The sequence below is a fragment of the Cynocephalus volans genome, chromosome 13 (assembly GCF_027409185.1).
Source record: "Cynocephalus volans isolate mCynVol1 chromosome 13, mCynVol1.pri, whole genome shotgun sequence".
Lineage (NCBI taxonomy): Eukaryota > Metazoa > Chordata > Mammalia > Dermoptera > Cynocephalidae > Cynocephalus > Cynocephalus volans.
The window spans coordinates 36771572-36787332 of NC_084472.1; positions in this window are offsets into that span (position 1 = coordinate 36771572).

Consider the following 15761-nt stretch of genomic DNA (forward strand, 5'->3'; position numbering starts at 1 on the left):
GTTTCCTGAGGACTAGAACTTTTCCTGTCTTGCTCATTGATGAAACCCAGTGCAAATCCTGAGTTTGACATGCAATAAGTAGATAATTAACATTTTTAAATGTGTAAATTCAGATGCATAAAAATTTCCAAACTAGACTCAGTGGAAAGCATCACATGTGTCCTTAAAATATAAATGATTATTTGTAAAAATTATTTGAGAGAGGACTATAAAGTCTTCTATGAATGTCAAACATTAGTAATGTTACAAGCACTAGGCTATCTGCTGAGTGATTAACAGATCTACTTCCTGCTACTATGGAACTTATAAGGGCAATCAAAGCATGGGAATAAACAAAATGAACTTGAGATTCTAACACACATAACTAAGTATGATTTATTAAAAAATTATTTATTTAAAAAATGTAACTTTATGTAGAAATCCACTAACCTATTTATAGAAGAATTGCTATCTGATTCTTAATTTTAACCACAAGGAGGAAGCAGAAATGAGAGTGTATGAGTTAGTTATTGCTATGTAACACACCACCCCCAAACTCAAAGGTGGAAAACAATAAACCTTAAATGAGTGCACATATATCTTTGTGTGAGATGAGTGATTGTTCTCATGACTGACTCATTCATTCATCTGGCATCAGCTGTGGGGCAGGAAAGACCCTCTCAGTTTCAGCTGAGCACTCTTGTGTCTGGCAGTCAGCTGGCTCTACACTGGTTCAGGATGGCTCAGCTGGAACAGCTGGACGCTCCTCTTCAGTCTCTCACCCTCCAGCAGGCTAGCCCAGTCTTTTTCATGTAGCAGAGACAGGATTTGAGACAGAAAGACAAAAGTACTTCAAGGCACCTTCATTTCCTTGCTTACAATTGGCAGAGTGTCACTTGTGCCACCTTTTATTATCCAAAGCCACAAAAGTTCTGCCCAGATTTAAAGAATGGGGAAACAAAAACTATATCATAATGGAAGGAACTACAAAGTCACATAGGAAAGGACAGGTTCAGGAAAAAGGTGGAAAATGGGGGCCATCATTGCAACAAATCTACTATCTAAGGAAACATTGGAAGGAAGAGAAAATGACAGAAACACCGAGAGGAAGTAGCCATGTATTCAGAGAGTAGTAAGAAGAAAAATGTAGTGATGATCAGTGACAAGCTTTAGAATTTAGTCAATAGATTAAAGTTAATAAGAAAATATTATGCACCTATTACTTGATTAACAATGTTTATTGTGTCAGGTACTATTTTAAGCACTGGGTATACAAAGTAAAAAAAAGTTTTTTTCTCCTTTTTTCTTTGGGGAGACAGCAAATAAAGACATAAATAATTATAGTTGAGATAATTTTAGATAGTGCTAAGTGCTAGAAAGAAAATCAAAAAAGACAGTGGAAAGGTAGATTCCAGTTTTGCAGTGTGAGTGCAGCTACTTTAGCTACAGGGATTGGGGTAGTTCTCCTTAAGAAAGTAAAATGAGTAGAGACTTAGCAAGGAAAGGAAAGATTGTCAACACACAGAGGAAGGGCAGAAATCATCCGACACCAAGTTATGTGCTGAGAGAAAAAAAGCCTGGCTCATTGGCAAGAGAGAAATTGGCTTGTTAGGCTGAAATCGAGAAAGGTAGAAGGTCAGAACAGGCACAGCCTTATAAGCCAAGAAAAGGTTGTTGAATTTTATTCTAAGTATAACAAGAAGCCATTAAAGCATTATAGTTATGACGATAATGTGATTTGATGCTTTAAAATAACACTATGGTCATCATGAGGCAAATATATTAATTGGGGGCAGCAGCAGAAAGGCTGTTGCATAAGTACAAGGATGGGCAAGAATAGGAAAAGAGCAGCAAGGAGGTAATGCCAGGTATCTAGGTAAGAGCTGGTGGTAAGATAGTATATAATTTGTGAGAAAGAGAAAGATGGTCAGATTCTTGATTTATTTTAGAGTTAGAACTTGTAAGGTTTTTCTGACTGACTGAGCAAGGAATGAGAGGAAAATGAAGTGTTAATGATGAAGTACTGAGATTGAATTGAAATGTCTGTGAGATAGCCAAATAGAGAGATTAAAGTGGCATTGGATATGCAAATCTGATTTTCAAGGGAGAGATCAAAGGGAGAAAAATAATGTAAGAGTATCTACATAGAGATGGCCTGAATGAAATAAACTTAGAGATTGTGCAGAAGGAGTAGAAGTCTAATAAAAAATGTCTGAAACATACAAAAACTTAGGCATAGGTAGGAGGAGAACTGTATTTTATTTTAGGAGAGGCTAGTTGTGTTAAATGTCTCAGAGAGGTTGAGAAAAAGAAGCTCAAGGTGCTGTGCAAACCTGAGGATCAAGTCTGCCAGGGTATAGATGTCCTCTGAAGTCAGTGGGCTGCAGCATCTCTGGAGAGGGAAAAAATACCACTTGGATCATCAGATGACATTAGACTTCTGGTCTTGCTCTAAGCTGGAAATGAGATTTCAATAGGGGAAAAAATAAAAATAAAATAAAATGATAATTAAAAAAATTAAGAGTAACATCACATTGAAAGGGATTAGGTTTCTTACAGAAATTAAATTCTACCGTTGATCTTGCCAAAAGGAAGGCCACAATTCTGGCAAATGTACTTACAAATTCTCCAAATGAAGAAGGAAAGAAAGAGGTTTCTAAAAACATTCATGTGGATCAGGGGACTCCAACTTCCACACAGAAAGAAAAAACAGAGACCGGATTTACCCTTCCAATTGAAATGACCAAAGGCGCAGACAAAAAGTATATAAAATATAGGTTTTTCAAGATACTAGGTAGCAAGCAACAAGGATAGTGGTACTTAATAGACAGGAACTACGTTAAGAAAGTTCTTTGATTGCCCCAGCTTACTGCCTTGTGAGACTTTCTAGGCCATGGAAGTTCTCTTAAAAAGTCATTGTTATGAGAATCAAAAGATAAGTAACAGACACAGAGAACATACTTGCAAATCATATGTCTTATAATGGACTTGTACTCCATATAAATAAAGAACTCTCAAAACTTACTAGGAAAACAATCCAATTTCTTTAAATGTGCAAAAGATTTGAGCAGTTACTTCTGCTTTATCAAAGAAGATATTTGGATGGCAGTAAGCACATAAAAAATGTAATCAACATTATTAGTTATTAGGGAAATTCAAATTACAACTACAACGAGATACTACTATACATGCATTACAATGGCTGAAGTTAAAAGTGTTGGCTAGGATATGGAGGAACTGAAGCTCTTTCGCACTAGTGGTAGGAATGTACAGGGGTATAACTCCTGTGCAAAACAGTTTGGCAGTTTCTTAAAAATTTAAACATACATCTGCTACGTGACCCAGCCACTTTCTCACATGTCTTTACTCAGGAAAAATGAAAGCATATGGCCATAAAAAGATTTGTGCATGAGCAGTCGTAGCAGCTCTATTTGCATTAGTATAAAACTGGACACAACACAACAGTCCATCAAAGGTGAATGGATAAACAAATTGTAGTATATTTATTCAATTAAATAAAACTCAGCAGTAAAAATAAATGAACTATTCACACATGCAATAACATAAAAGAAGTTCAAGATGCTGAGTGAAAAACTAGACCCAAAAAAGTATGTTTTATATTAATCCACTTACATAAAATTCTAGGAAATAAAAACTGAACTATAGTAACATAAAAAAGATGTGTTTACCTGGGAATGGGATGCAGAGGGAGGAAATTGTGGATGAATTACAAAGAGGCATGAAGAAAATGTTGAGGGTTAATTACCTTGATAGTAGTGATAGTTCCATAGGCGTTTATATAAATCAAAACTTGTAAAATTGTGCAGTTTATCATTCTCAGCAATGTGGATTATATTGGAGGACATTATATTAAGTGAGATAAGCCAAGAACAGAAAGACCATGTTCTCACTCATATGTGGAAGCTAAGAAAGTTAATCGCATAGAAGTGGAAAGGTTACTAGAGGTTGGGAAGAGTAGGGGAAGGGGGGATAATGAGAAGTTGGTTAATAGATACAAGATTATGGCCAGAGAGGAGGATTAAGATCTAGTGTTCTATAGCACCATGGGGTGGCTGTAATTAACAACAATTATCCTATACTTTCAATTATCAAAAGAGGATTTTGAATGTACCCAACACAAAGAAATGAAAAAGTTTGAAATAATGGGAAGTATAAAAAGGTCAGTGGTTGCCAGGGTTTCAGGGGAGAGAGGAGGGAAGAAGGGATGAACAGGTAGAAAACAGAAAATTTTTAGGTCAGCAAAATTATTCTGTATGATAGAGTAATAGTGAATATATGACATTATGCCTTTGGCAAAGCCCAGGAACTGTACAACTCAAAGAGCCCTAATGTAAACTGTAGTTAATAACAGTGTATCAATATTGGTTTGCAAATGTAACAAAAATTATCACACTAATGTAATATGTTAATAACAGGAGAAACTGTGTGGTGTGTAGGGGGGTATGTGAACTGTCCCTACTTTCTGCTCAATTTTTCTGTAAACCTAAAACCACTACAAAAGTAAATTCTATAACTGATTAAAACAAAGAAATTGTGCAGTTTAAACATGTACTTCGAACATGTGCAGCTTATTGTATACCAGTTGAACAATTAATGTTTAAAATATAATTAAAATAAATAATACCAATGATGTCAATGTACAGAGACCTTTTAATGAGCTTGGGTAAGAAAGGACTTGCTTAGATGAAAGGGCAGGACTATAGTAGAGAACATCTGTAGAACAATGCCTTAGATCTATAAGTTATGCCTGGAAGGATAGTGGTCAGAACAAATCAAGATTGGAGAAAAACACCAGTGAAAAACAACAACAACAACAACAAATAAAATACTGTAAAAAAAAAAATACAAGGAGGTAATAGGTTCAACACTTGAGGCCAGTGATGTTGTTAGTAAATAATAAAAACTAAAATTTTTTTATGTTGTTTCTGACCTCAGATGAATAAAAGATAGATCTATCTATCCATCCATCCATCCATCCATCCATCCATCCATCCATCCATCCATCCATCCATCCATATGAGAGGCATGGAAAGACAGAACTGAATGTCAGAGTTAAGAAGCTAACTGTTTCAATATTAAAGCACAGGCCTGAGTCAGTCTGACAGCCATGGGTATAATCCCTACTACCAGTGTCACCTCATGCAGATCATTTAAACTTGGATCTGTAGCTTCTTCATATGAGAAACGTAATAACCCTCTGGGCATTATGAAAGTTAAGCAACATGGTGAAAAGTTCTTAGCAAAGTGCCTGATACATAGCCCCCATTCAAAGATGTTACCCTCTCTTTCAGTTTCCTGGCCCTTTTAATGTACTCAAATTGCTCAGCTCTAAAAATTAGATTGTAGAATGCTTAGTAACATTTTTAAAGAGTTCTTAATGTGATGAGCTTTAAGAAAACACAAATAAGGGAAAATCTCTGAGGTAAAGATAAAATCTGCCTGTCATAAAAGGGTAAGCCCAACATTAAATCAGACCATCTTCAAAAAGACAGTGTTAAAATAATGCTATAAAGAAATATTTTACAGATAAAATTAAGCCATTTTGAGTTGAATAAGTGTCCAATTGGTTGTCTTCCTAATGGCTTGAATGATTATACCTGAAGAGCTGTGATTTATGATCAGTGTCAAATAGTAGGAAGGTATGCATAATGATGTTAAAAAGCTGTAGTCCAGATGTTAAAAAGAACAGAATATTGATTAATTATTTTTTGGAAAATACTGGGTATGATATGGTGTGGCAAGTTCTGAAATTAGGCCAAAGACCTTTGTTTCATCCTGACCCAGAAAACTAGCTCATGAGTGAGGTATTTCAGAAGCGAAATATCTTAAATTTATAGTAAGGGACAACTAGTAGACTAATTGCAGTTTCTTGTATTATAAATAGAAAGTGGAAGAGATAATTTCCTCATTGCTAATCTCATGATGAAAATCTTTTGATTTGAATGACTATGAGTGTGAAGACACTTTTAAACAAAAGTTCAAATCTTCATCAATTTTTTAATGAAAATTTGGAGATAAACTGAATTTGCAAATAATAATGGTAAAAGCATTTGAAAATTTTCAACAGTAAAAATGTAACACTTCCTGAACTCTAGCTGAAGAGATACTGGGTGGAAGAATGTTTTTATATTATCAAATATAGAAAAGAATGTTGAACATGTTCAGTCTCTCCAGATTCCTTGTACCATCCTGCACCTTTATCAGTCTTGCTTCATGCCACACAAAAAAGCAGCAAAAGAAACAAAGAAAAGAACTCAGTTATAGTTTGGGCAAAATTTCTGTTCCAGTACAAGAAGATTCTAAAGTAGACAGAATGGTGTCTGTAGCCAAATTCAGCCCAGTAAGTAGCTTGAATAAGCCACTATAAATCTGGTGCAATATAAAATATCTTCTTCCTTTCTGAAAATTATTTGTTCAACTAACCTAACACAGTGCCTGGAATTTTCCAATTAGAATTTATGTTTGTGTATAATTCACGGCTTTGCAATGGCAGTGAATCTTTCAAAGACCCCTATTAAAAGGCAAATTACTCTTAAGAGATAATATACTATGCCTTGGAACTGGACATGGATGTGTTTATACAGAGTGAATCCTGGAGAAAATGAGTTGTAGTGTAAGAACATTTTTTTTTTTTTTAATTTTATTTTGTCGATATACATTGTGGCTGATTATTGCTCCCCATCACCAAAACCTCCCTCCCTTCTCCCTCCCCCCCCCCCCAACAATGTCCTTTCTGTTAGCTTGTCGTATCAACTTCAAATAATTGTAGTTGTTATATCTTCTCCCCCCCCCCCCCCCCCGGTTTGTGTGTGTGTGTGTGTGTGTGTGTGTGTGTGTGTGTGTGAATTTATATATTAATTATTAGCTCCCTCCAATAAGTGAGAACATGTGGTATTTCTCTTTCTGTGCCTGACTTGTTTCACTTAATATAATTCTCTCAAGGTCCATCCATGTTGTTGCAAATGGCAGTATTTCATTCGTTTTTATAGCTGAGTAGTATTCCATTGTGTAGATGTACCACATTTTCCGTATCCACTCATCCGATGATGGGCATTTGGGCTGGTTCCAACTCTTGGCTATTGTAAAGAGTGCTGCGATAAACATTGGGAAACAGGTATACCTTCGACTTGATGATTTCCATTCCTCTGGGTATATTCCCAACAGTGGGATAGCTGGGTCGTATGGTAGATCTATCTGCAATTGTTTGAGGAACCTCCATACCATTTTCCATAGAGGCTGCACCATTTTGCAGTCCCACCAACAATGTATGAGAGTTCCTTTTTCTCCGCAGCCTCGCCAGCATTTATCGTTCATAGTCTTTTGGATTTTAGCCATCCTAACTGGGGTTAGATGGTATCTCAATGTGGTTTTGATTTGCATTTCCCGGATGCTGAGTGATGTTGAGCATTTTTTCATATGTCTGTTAGCCGTTTGTATATCTTCCTTAGAGAAATGTCTGCTTAGCTCTTTTGCCCATTTTTTAATTGGGTTGCTTGTTTTCTTCTTGTAAAGTTGTTTGAGTTCCTTATATATTCTGGATATTAATCCTTTGTCAGATATATATTTTGCAAATATTTTCTCCCACTCTGTTGGTTGTCTTTTAACTCTTTTAATTGTTTCTTTTGCTGTGCAGAAGCTTTTTAGTTTGATATAATCCCATTTGTTTATTTTTCCTTTGGTTGCCCGTGCTTTTGGGGTCGTATTCATGAAGTCTGTGCCCAGTCCTATTTCCTGAAGTGTTTCTCCTATGTTTTCTTTAAGAAGTTTTATTGTTTCAGGGTGTATATTTAAATCCTTAATCCATTTTGAGTTGATTTTAGTATATGGTGAGAGGTATGGATCTAGTTTCATTCTCCTGCATATGGATATCCAGTTATCCCAGCACCGTTTGCTGAAGAGGCAGTCCCTTCGCCACTGAATAGGCTTGGTACCTTTGTCAAAGATCAGCTGACAGTAAGTGTGTGGGTTGATTTCTGGATTCTCTATTCTATTCCATTGGTCAGTATGCCTGTTTTTATGCCAGTACCATACTGTTTTGGTTGTTATAGCTTTGTAGTATAGCTTAAAGTCAGGTAGTGTTATGCCTCCAGCTTTATTTTTTTTGCTCAGCATTGCTTTGGCTATGCGTGGTCTTTTATTGTTCCATATAAATGTCTGGATAGTTTTTTCCATTTCTGAGAAAAATGTCTTTGGAATTTTGATGGGGATTGCATTGAATTTGTATATCACTTTGGGCAGTATGGACATTTTCACTATGTTGATTCTTCCAATCCAAGAGCATGGGATATCTTTCCATCTTCTTGTATCCTCTCTAATTTCTCTCAGCAGTGGTTTGTAGTTCTCATTATAGAGATTTTTCACCTCCTTGGTTAACTCAATTCCTAAGTATTTTATTTTTTTGGTGGATATTGTAAATGGGCAGGCTTTCTTGATTTCTCTTTCTGCATGTTCACTATTGGAGAAAAGAAATGCTACTGATTTTTGTGTGTTGATTTTGTATCCTGCTACTGTGCTGAAATCATTTATCAATTCCAGCAGTTTTTTTGTAGAGGTTTTAGGCTGTTCGATATATAGGATCATGTCATCTGCAAACAGGGACAGTTTGACTTCATCTTTTCCAATCTGAATGCCCTTTATTTCCTTCTCTTCTCTGATTGCTCTGGCTAGTACTTCCAACACTATGTTGAATAGGAGTGGTGAGAGTGGGCATCCTTGTCTAGTTCCTGTTCTTAAAGGAAAAGCTTTCAGCTTTTCCCCATTCAGGATGATATTGGCTGTGGGTTTGGCATATATGGCTTTAATTATGTTGAGATACTTTCCCTCTATACCTAACTTATAGAGGGTCTTTGTCATGAATGAGTGCTGAACTTTATCAAATGCTTTTTCGGCATCTATAGAGATGATCATATGGTCCTTGTGCTGGAGTTTATTAATATGGTGTATCACATTTATTGATTTGCGTATGTTGAACCAACCTTGCATCCCTGGGATGAATCCCACTTGATCGTGATGAATAATTTTACGTATGTGTTGCTGTATTCTGTTTGCTAGTAATTTAGTGAGGATTTTTGCATCTATATTCATCAAGGATATCGGCCTGTAGTTTTCTTTTTTGGTTATATCTTTACCTGGTTTTGGTATCAGGATGATGTTTGCTTCATAGAATGAGTTTGGGAGATTTGCGTCCGTTTCAATCTTTTGGAATAGTTTGTAAAGAATCAGTGTCAATTCCTCTTTGAATGTTTGGTAAAATTCTGCTGTGAATCCATCTGGTCCTGGGCTTTTCTTTGTTGGGAGCCTTCTGATAACAGCTTCAATCTCCTTTATTGTTATTGGTCTGTTCAAATTTTCTACGTCTTCACGGTTCAGTTTTGGGAGCTTCTGTGTGTCCAGAAATTTATCCATTTCCTCCAGATTTTCAAATTTGTTGGCGTATAGTTGTTTATAGTAGTCTCGAATGATTCCTTGTATTTCAGAAGAATCAGTTGTAATATCGCCTTTTTCATTTCTAATTTTTGTTATTTGAGTCTTCTCTCTTCTTTTTTTTGTTAGCCATGCTAATGGTTTGTCAATTTTATTTATCTTTTCAAAAAACCAACTTTTTGATTCGTTGATCTTTTGAATTGTTTTTTGGTTTTCAATTTCATTCAGTTCTGCTCTGATCTTAATGATTTCTTTCCGTCTGCTAACTTTAGGTTTGGATTGTTCTTGTTTTTCTAGTTCTTTAAGGTGAAGTGTTAGGTTGTTCACTTGCCATCTTTCTATTCTTCTGAAGTGAGCGTTTAATGCAATAAATTTTCCCCTCAATACTGCTTTTGCAGTATCCCACAGGTTTTGGTATGATGTATCATTGTTTTCATTAGTTTCAATAAATTTTTTGATATCCTGCTTGATTTCTTCTTGGACCCATATGTCATTAAGTAGAATGCTGTTTAATTTCCATGTGTTTGTATAGTTTCCAGAGTTTCGTTTGTTGTTAATTTCTAGTTTTCATCCATTATGGTCTGAGAAGATACATGGGATAATTGCAATTTTTTTGAATTTATTGAGACTTGATTTGTGACCTAATATGTGAGTGTAAGAACATTTTGAGGAAAGGAAATCATAAAAGACAGATCAGGAACTTTGGGCGTTGTCCCAAAGAATAGTTGGGTAAAGAACAACTTTGAGTGTTCAAAACAGTGGAAAAGCATGGTAACACCAGGGCTCTGAAAAAAAGGTTTTAAAGGGAGGGCCTAGATTTCAGAACAAGGAGATGGGAAAATTCTGAAGAAAAATGCTGCTTATATCACAGTATGACTGTGGTGCTTCCCTTTTTCCCACATAGATCTTTGACGTGGATGTGGTCTCTGAGTTACTTACAACTCTGCTGGTTCACTCAAGAAGGACTTGTTGAAAGTATCCTATCTTAAATTGGATTTACTCAAAAGTTAACTTTATGAAAAAGAATTAAGGGCAGATAATTTGCTTGGGAGGTAATTCCAAGAATCACAAGTGAGGAGGTGGGTGATAATAACAAGAAAGGAAATAACATTAAAAAAATAATAATAATAATGAGCAAATTAACTGTGGTTCAATACTGCAGGGGCCCCTCTGAGAAACTGTAGATCATGTATCAGAATCATCCCTCCGGCCCCGTCATTTCTTCTACTGATTACTTGTGCCCATTTATTTCCTTGTACTTTCAGATTATGTCAACTAGTGGAAAAGCAAGTTCCTGCAGTGCCAAGAAATTCCTCAAGAGAGAAGAAAAAAGAGATGGGAAACTCTCAGTGTGCTGGGACTTGTTCAGCCTCATTGCAGATGAGCTCAAAGATGGGATCAGTATCAACTATGTCCTCCACACCACAAATCTCTCATTAATAGTCTGGAAGAAATACAAGAAAATAGTCATAATATAAGTCCATACAGATGAAAACAGATAAAAGAGAAACCAAAAATTCAAGTACATAGGGAACAGAAGGAACATGACAATTAAAAGTGTGATCAAATTAATTAAAGAGGGCTTCCTGAACCAATTGGGATTTGACTGACTTTTAAGGGTATTAGCATGAATTAACAGAGTCCTGGTTGAGTAGCTGAGGTGGAGGAGTATACATCACGCTAATTTGGAAATTGGTGAAGAATTTATTGGATGTTAGGACCTTTATAAATAACCCATCCAGAAGTATGAAGACCAGCCAACATCTTAATACAAATGAACAAAATTACAAAGTTCCAGAACTGAAAATAACCACAAAAATCAGTCTATTTTTTTTTTAAGCACTGAATCTTTTTAGTATTTGCTGTATTTTACAACTCTGTGCATGGGAACCCTGGTATTATCTAAAGATTTTCCAGATACAAAATCTGACAGCCTAGAGACCATCATAGCCTTGAAGCTAGAAGTGTTTAACTTCAGCCTGAAAGCAATTAAAGAAAATATTAGCTATATGTAATAACAAGGTTTCTGAATAACTTAGGGTGAGTTTGCCTTTAGAAAGATTCCTTGCTTTATTAAAAGGTGATTTGGATCTCTGCAACTGATATTTTTCTCCTAATCATATTCATACTTTTGTTCTTATATCTGTATATTTTTTATTAGAGGAGAAAATTCTGTTAAAACTCTTTTTTTCTTTCACTTTTTGTAATCAATGCAAACGTTCACTTTAAGCACCAAATTATTAAATACTTTTATAATTGCCTATATTATAATTTGTGCTCTTATACATCAGTCCAATCGGTATCACCAGGTTTCAGATTTAAGGTGCTGGAGTTAATTTGCTCAATCTTTACAAGAGGTGTCTTTCTCCAGCACTGCAAATAGTGCACTTTAATGTGAATTTTTAATGTTGTTTCCTTCCTTGTAATGACTACTAATAAATATGGGGTTTCTTTTGGGAGTGATGAAATGTTCTAGAATAGTGGTTCTAGGTAGTGGTGATGGTGGCACAACTTCATGAACCACAACATTTTGCACTTTAAAATGGTGAATTTTATGGTATGTGAATAATATCTCAATAAAGAAATCTAATACAGTTCTTAATTTGGGTAGGAGGGTGATGGAAACCTTTACGAGGGTGATAGTAAACAAAAGAGGGGCAAAAATAATTTTATGGAAAATTTGATGAAAGAAATGAAACAACTTGGTGATAAACTGAATATAAACAAGGAAAGGAAACCAGCCAGGGGCAACCCCCTTATGAAAATGAAGTAATTTGAAAAGGGAATCCAATTGTAGGCAGAAAATTAGTTCAGTTTTGAATATGTTAAGATTTGCATGAATATGAGGTCATTTAAGTGGAGATGCCTTTAGGCAACTGAACATATGGGATACAAGTTCAAGCTGCTGGAAAGACAAAAATTATAGTCATCAACCCAGAGGAGGCAGTAAGAGTCATAGGGAAAATGTAGAAAGAAAAACAGAAAATTAAGGGCTGGAATTTTGCCGAAGTATTCTTTAAATAGGGGATGGTCTTACAAAGGGAACTCAGAAATGAGAAAGTGAAAGTGATAGAAGGAAAATGCCTTAGTACAGAGGATAAGGAAGCAGAGGTGCAAGAAGGAAGGATGCCCAATACCGAGGAGTTACCTTAGAGTCTGGGAAGGAGAAAAAACAATGAAGCAAACTGTTGGACCATTTCAATAAGTACATACACACTGAGGGGTAAGACCATATCCACCTGCAATCCAGAGAAGGCAAGGGAGATTTTGAACTGATTTAAGGCTGGAATTTTGAAATGAGTGGAATTTTGAAACTTACCTAAAAGAGCAACTATGGATGGCCATGACATGCTCAAAGGAAGTGTGTGGGATGCCAGGCTGGGGAAAGAATTGCAAAAGACGTTGCAGGTAACAGAGGGGCAGACAAGTGCCATGTCTCAACCCATTTTTAAAAGTTGAGATTGAGGAAGATTGTTTTAGCAGCTGAATTTGAGACTGTCTAGAGATTAGAATTTGGAGAGAGAAACCAAGGTGGGGCAGGAAGATAGAAACAGCACCTCCATGTTGTGAGACATGCATGGGTGGAATACTCAGCAACACACCACTGTTAAGAGCAAGGTCAAGATCTGAAGTTCAGAAGTACAGATGATGTAATTTTCTCTCTTCATAAACTACGCATGTGGTTGACTATACTTTAGCAGAACAGTGATTTTACGGAAGACATTTTGTGGATCTCTGCCTCCCTGATGTTAATGGTTTGTGAATGCTTCTTATGTTCCATTTTCTTCTTACTTTCCTTCTTTCCTACCTCCCTACAGGAAAAGGCAGCCTGTCAAAAAGTGAAAATGATTTCATATTTACAAGGCAAAGGAACCTTTAAATGACCTTAGAGGTTTACATGAGGTAGTAACAACTCCAGGATGATTGGTAAGTTTGCCGTTGACAGATACCACTTGATGGACTGGAAATCAATTTGATCAGATGTTTTTATGGATTATAGTGGCCCTGGCTAATTACAAAAGATTGTCTTCCTAGATCCCACAGTTTTTAGATCTGACTTTGAGCAGATGTACACAGGATTAAGCTGCAGTTTTGACAGTTTTCCCTAATTATCTGTCACAAGGGCAACTCTTGGTTTGTCTTGACACTTATGTCAAAAATAGGCTGAACTTTTATTTCTTAGGCCATGTGCTTTTTTTTTTTTTTACAGTTATCTGTTTATGTGATGAGGCTGATCATATTTATCACCATTTGCACAGGTTTGGAAGAGTAGAAGAGACTAAAAATATAAAGAAATGGTTATTCACTTTTAAAAAATCTACGTAAAGCAGATAATGTGATCACTGAGATGAAGGAAAATAAAATGAATGTGTAAACTCAATCATTCAGATTCAACTGGAAAATATGAGTTTATAACATGATTTTTTTAAAAAGGAGTTTGTAAAATATCTTATTAAAAGAGGAGAAAAACCAAAAATGATTGTGTTTTGTGTCTTAATCAACAACATTTTTTTTACCAGGCCTGGTAACAGGTAGTCTTATGAAAATCTACATTTACATCAGGGGAGTAAATTGTGTCATGTTTAGGAGAGTCAAAAAATGTCTCCAAAAAGATTTTGACCAATGCATAATTGAAATGAATGTTTTGATTTGCTCAAAATAAAGATGACTTTTTTTTTTTTTTTTACTTCAAAAGAGAAAGCATTTATTTGGAAAGTAAATTATTGTTAAGGTGCTGTTTCAATTAAGGTAAACTAAGACTCAGATATAAGTGTAAATGAGGAACTGGAGTCCCTGAAGCAAGGGTTAATTTATACGTGGGTAAGAAAGACAATCTGCACACAGACAATTTTGTTTGGGAATGGTAACAGAGAGAGAAGAGACAGAAGATGGTGAAAGAGAACAGAAAAGAATCCTATCCTTATCTTGACCGCATGGATGAGGTCTGAGGTTTTGGAGAGGACAATTTTAGACTAGAGCTGAAGAAATTGGATTTGCAAAGATTTATGTGGCATGGATGCAAACATTGTATTTCTGAAGCACGTGAATGGCAAGATATATTATTAAGTGGGGAAGAAAAGCCTTCTTTATTCAGTATAGAACACAGCATAACCCTGGCAACATGAGAGGGCTGGGTTGTCTATGTGGATTCCTGAGAGCAATTGCTGAGTGGGGTGGAAAGAGAAGGAAACAATGGTAATGCTTGACCAAGAAATGGCATTCATAATGGCAGACTCTTTTTACATATGTGGATTTCTAGGTAAACTTGGCTGGCATAACAGAGAGACTTTGTGGAGGATAAAATCTTACACTATCATTTACTCAACAAATATTTATAGTGCATGCTATGTGCACTGTAGTCTTAGGTAACGGGGATTCATCAGTGAAAAATAAAACAAATAAAACCATGTGTCTGTGAACTTTTGAGGTTCTGTGACAGTTTTTGTACTAACAATCTTGTGAAGTCTTGATAACATTAGGTTGTAGTAACAGAATGTTAAACATACATTATATTATTACATCTTTTACTAAAATAAAATCCACTTAATCTATACTTTATTTCAAAAAAATTACTATTGTTTCTGAAGAATTTACTCATCAAAGATAGGAAACTTACCCATATGATCTTTCAAGTTCTTATCTAACTTTAGGGTTTTATTATATTTGTTCAGCTTATTATTTCGAGAATTAGAAATAGAGTTAAAACTGAAGTCAGCTATAGTAGGAATCAAAAATATTTAATGAATTAAGTGTTATAAAATAGGCTTACTTAGAGAGGATAGTGGTTTCATTGAGTCATTTTGGACTGTTCCTTCAGATACTAGACCATAAAAACAGATGACATGTAGAGGAAACTACAACCAGTGGCCCATAAAATAACCATAATCTCATTAAACACCAAGAACAAGTATAGCCCAAACTCATATCACTAGACCTATCAAGTTATAATTTGTATATATCTGTTTTAGAAACTGCATCATTTAACCTCACTCACAAAGGTGTTAGGAAGATTAGCTAACTAGAAAGACCACAAAGTGCTTATACAATAAAAGGTAAAGGGACAAATGTCAAGGATTATTGTTTTAGACCCTCTCCCAATGCTAAAAGACCAAAGTTAATGTTTTGTTTCATTTTCCACTGTCTAGGTAGCTCAAGTTCATTAGTTCCAAGAATGGTGGCAACGGGAGGTGAGAAATATCTCTCCAAAAGAAAGAGTACATAGATTCACAGCCCAAGGGGAGTCAAAGCTTTTGGATTCATTAGAGCATTTCTCCACTTAAAAGTGCTGGGAGACAATTCTCCATGAGTGGCTAGTGCTTCTTCATGTCTTGCAAGCA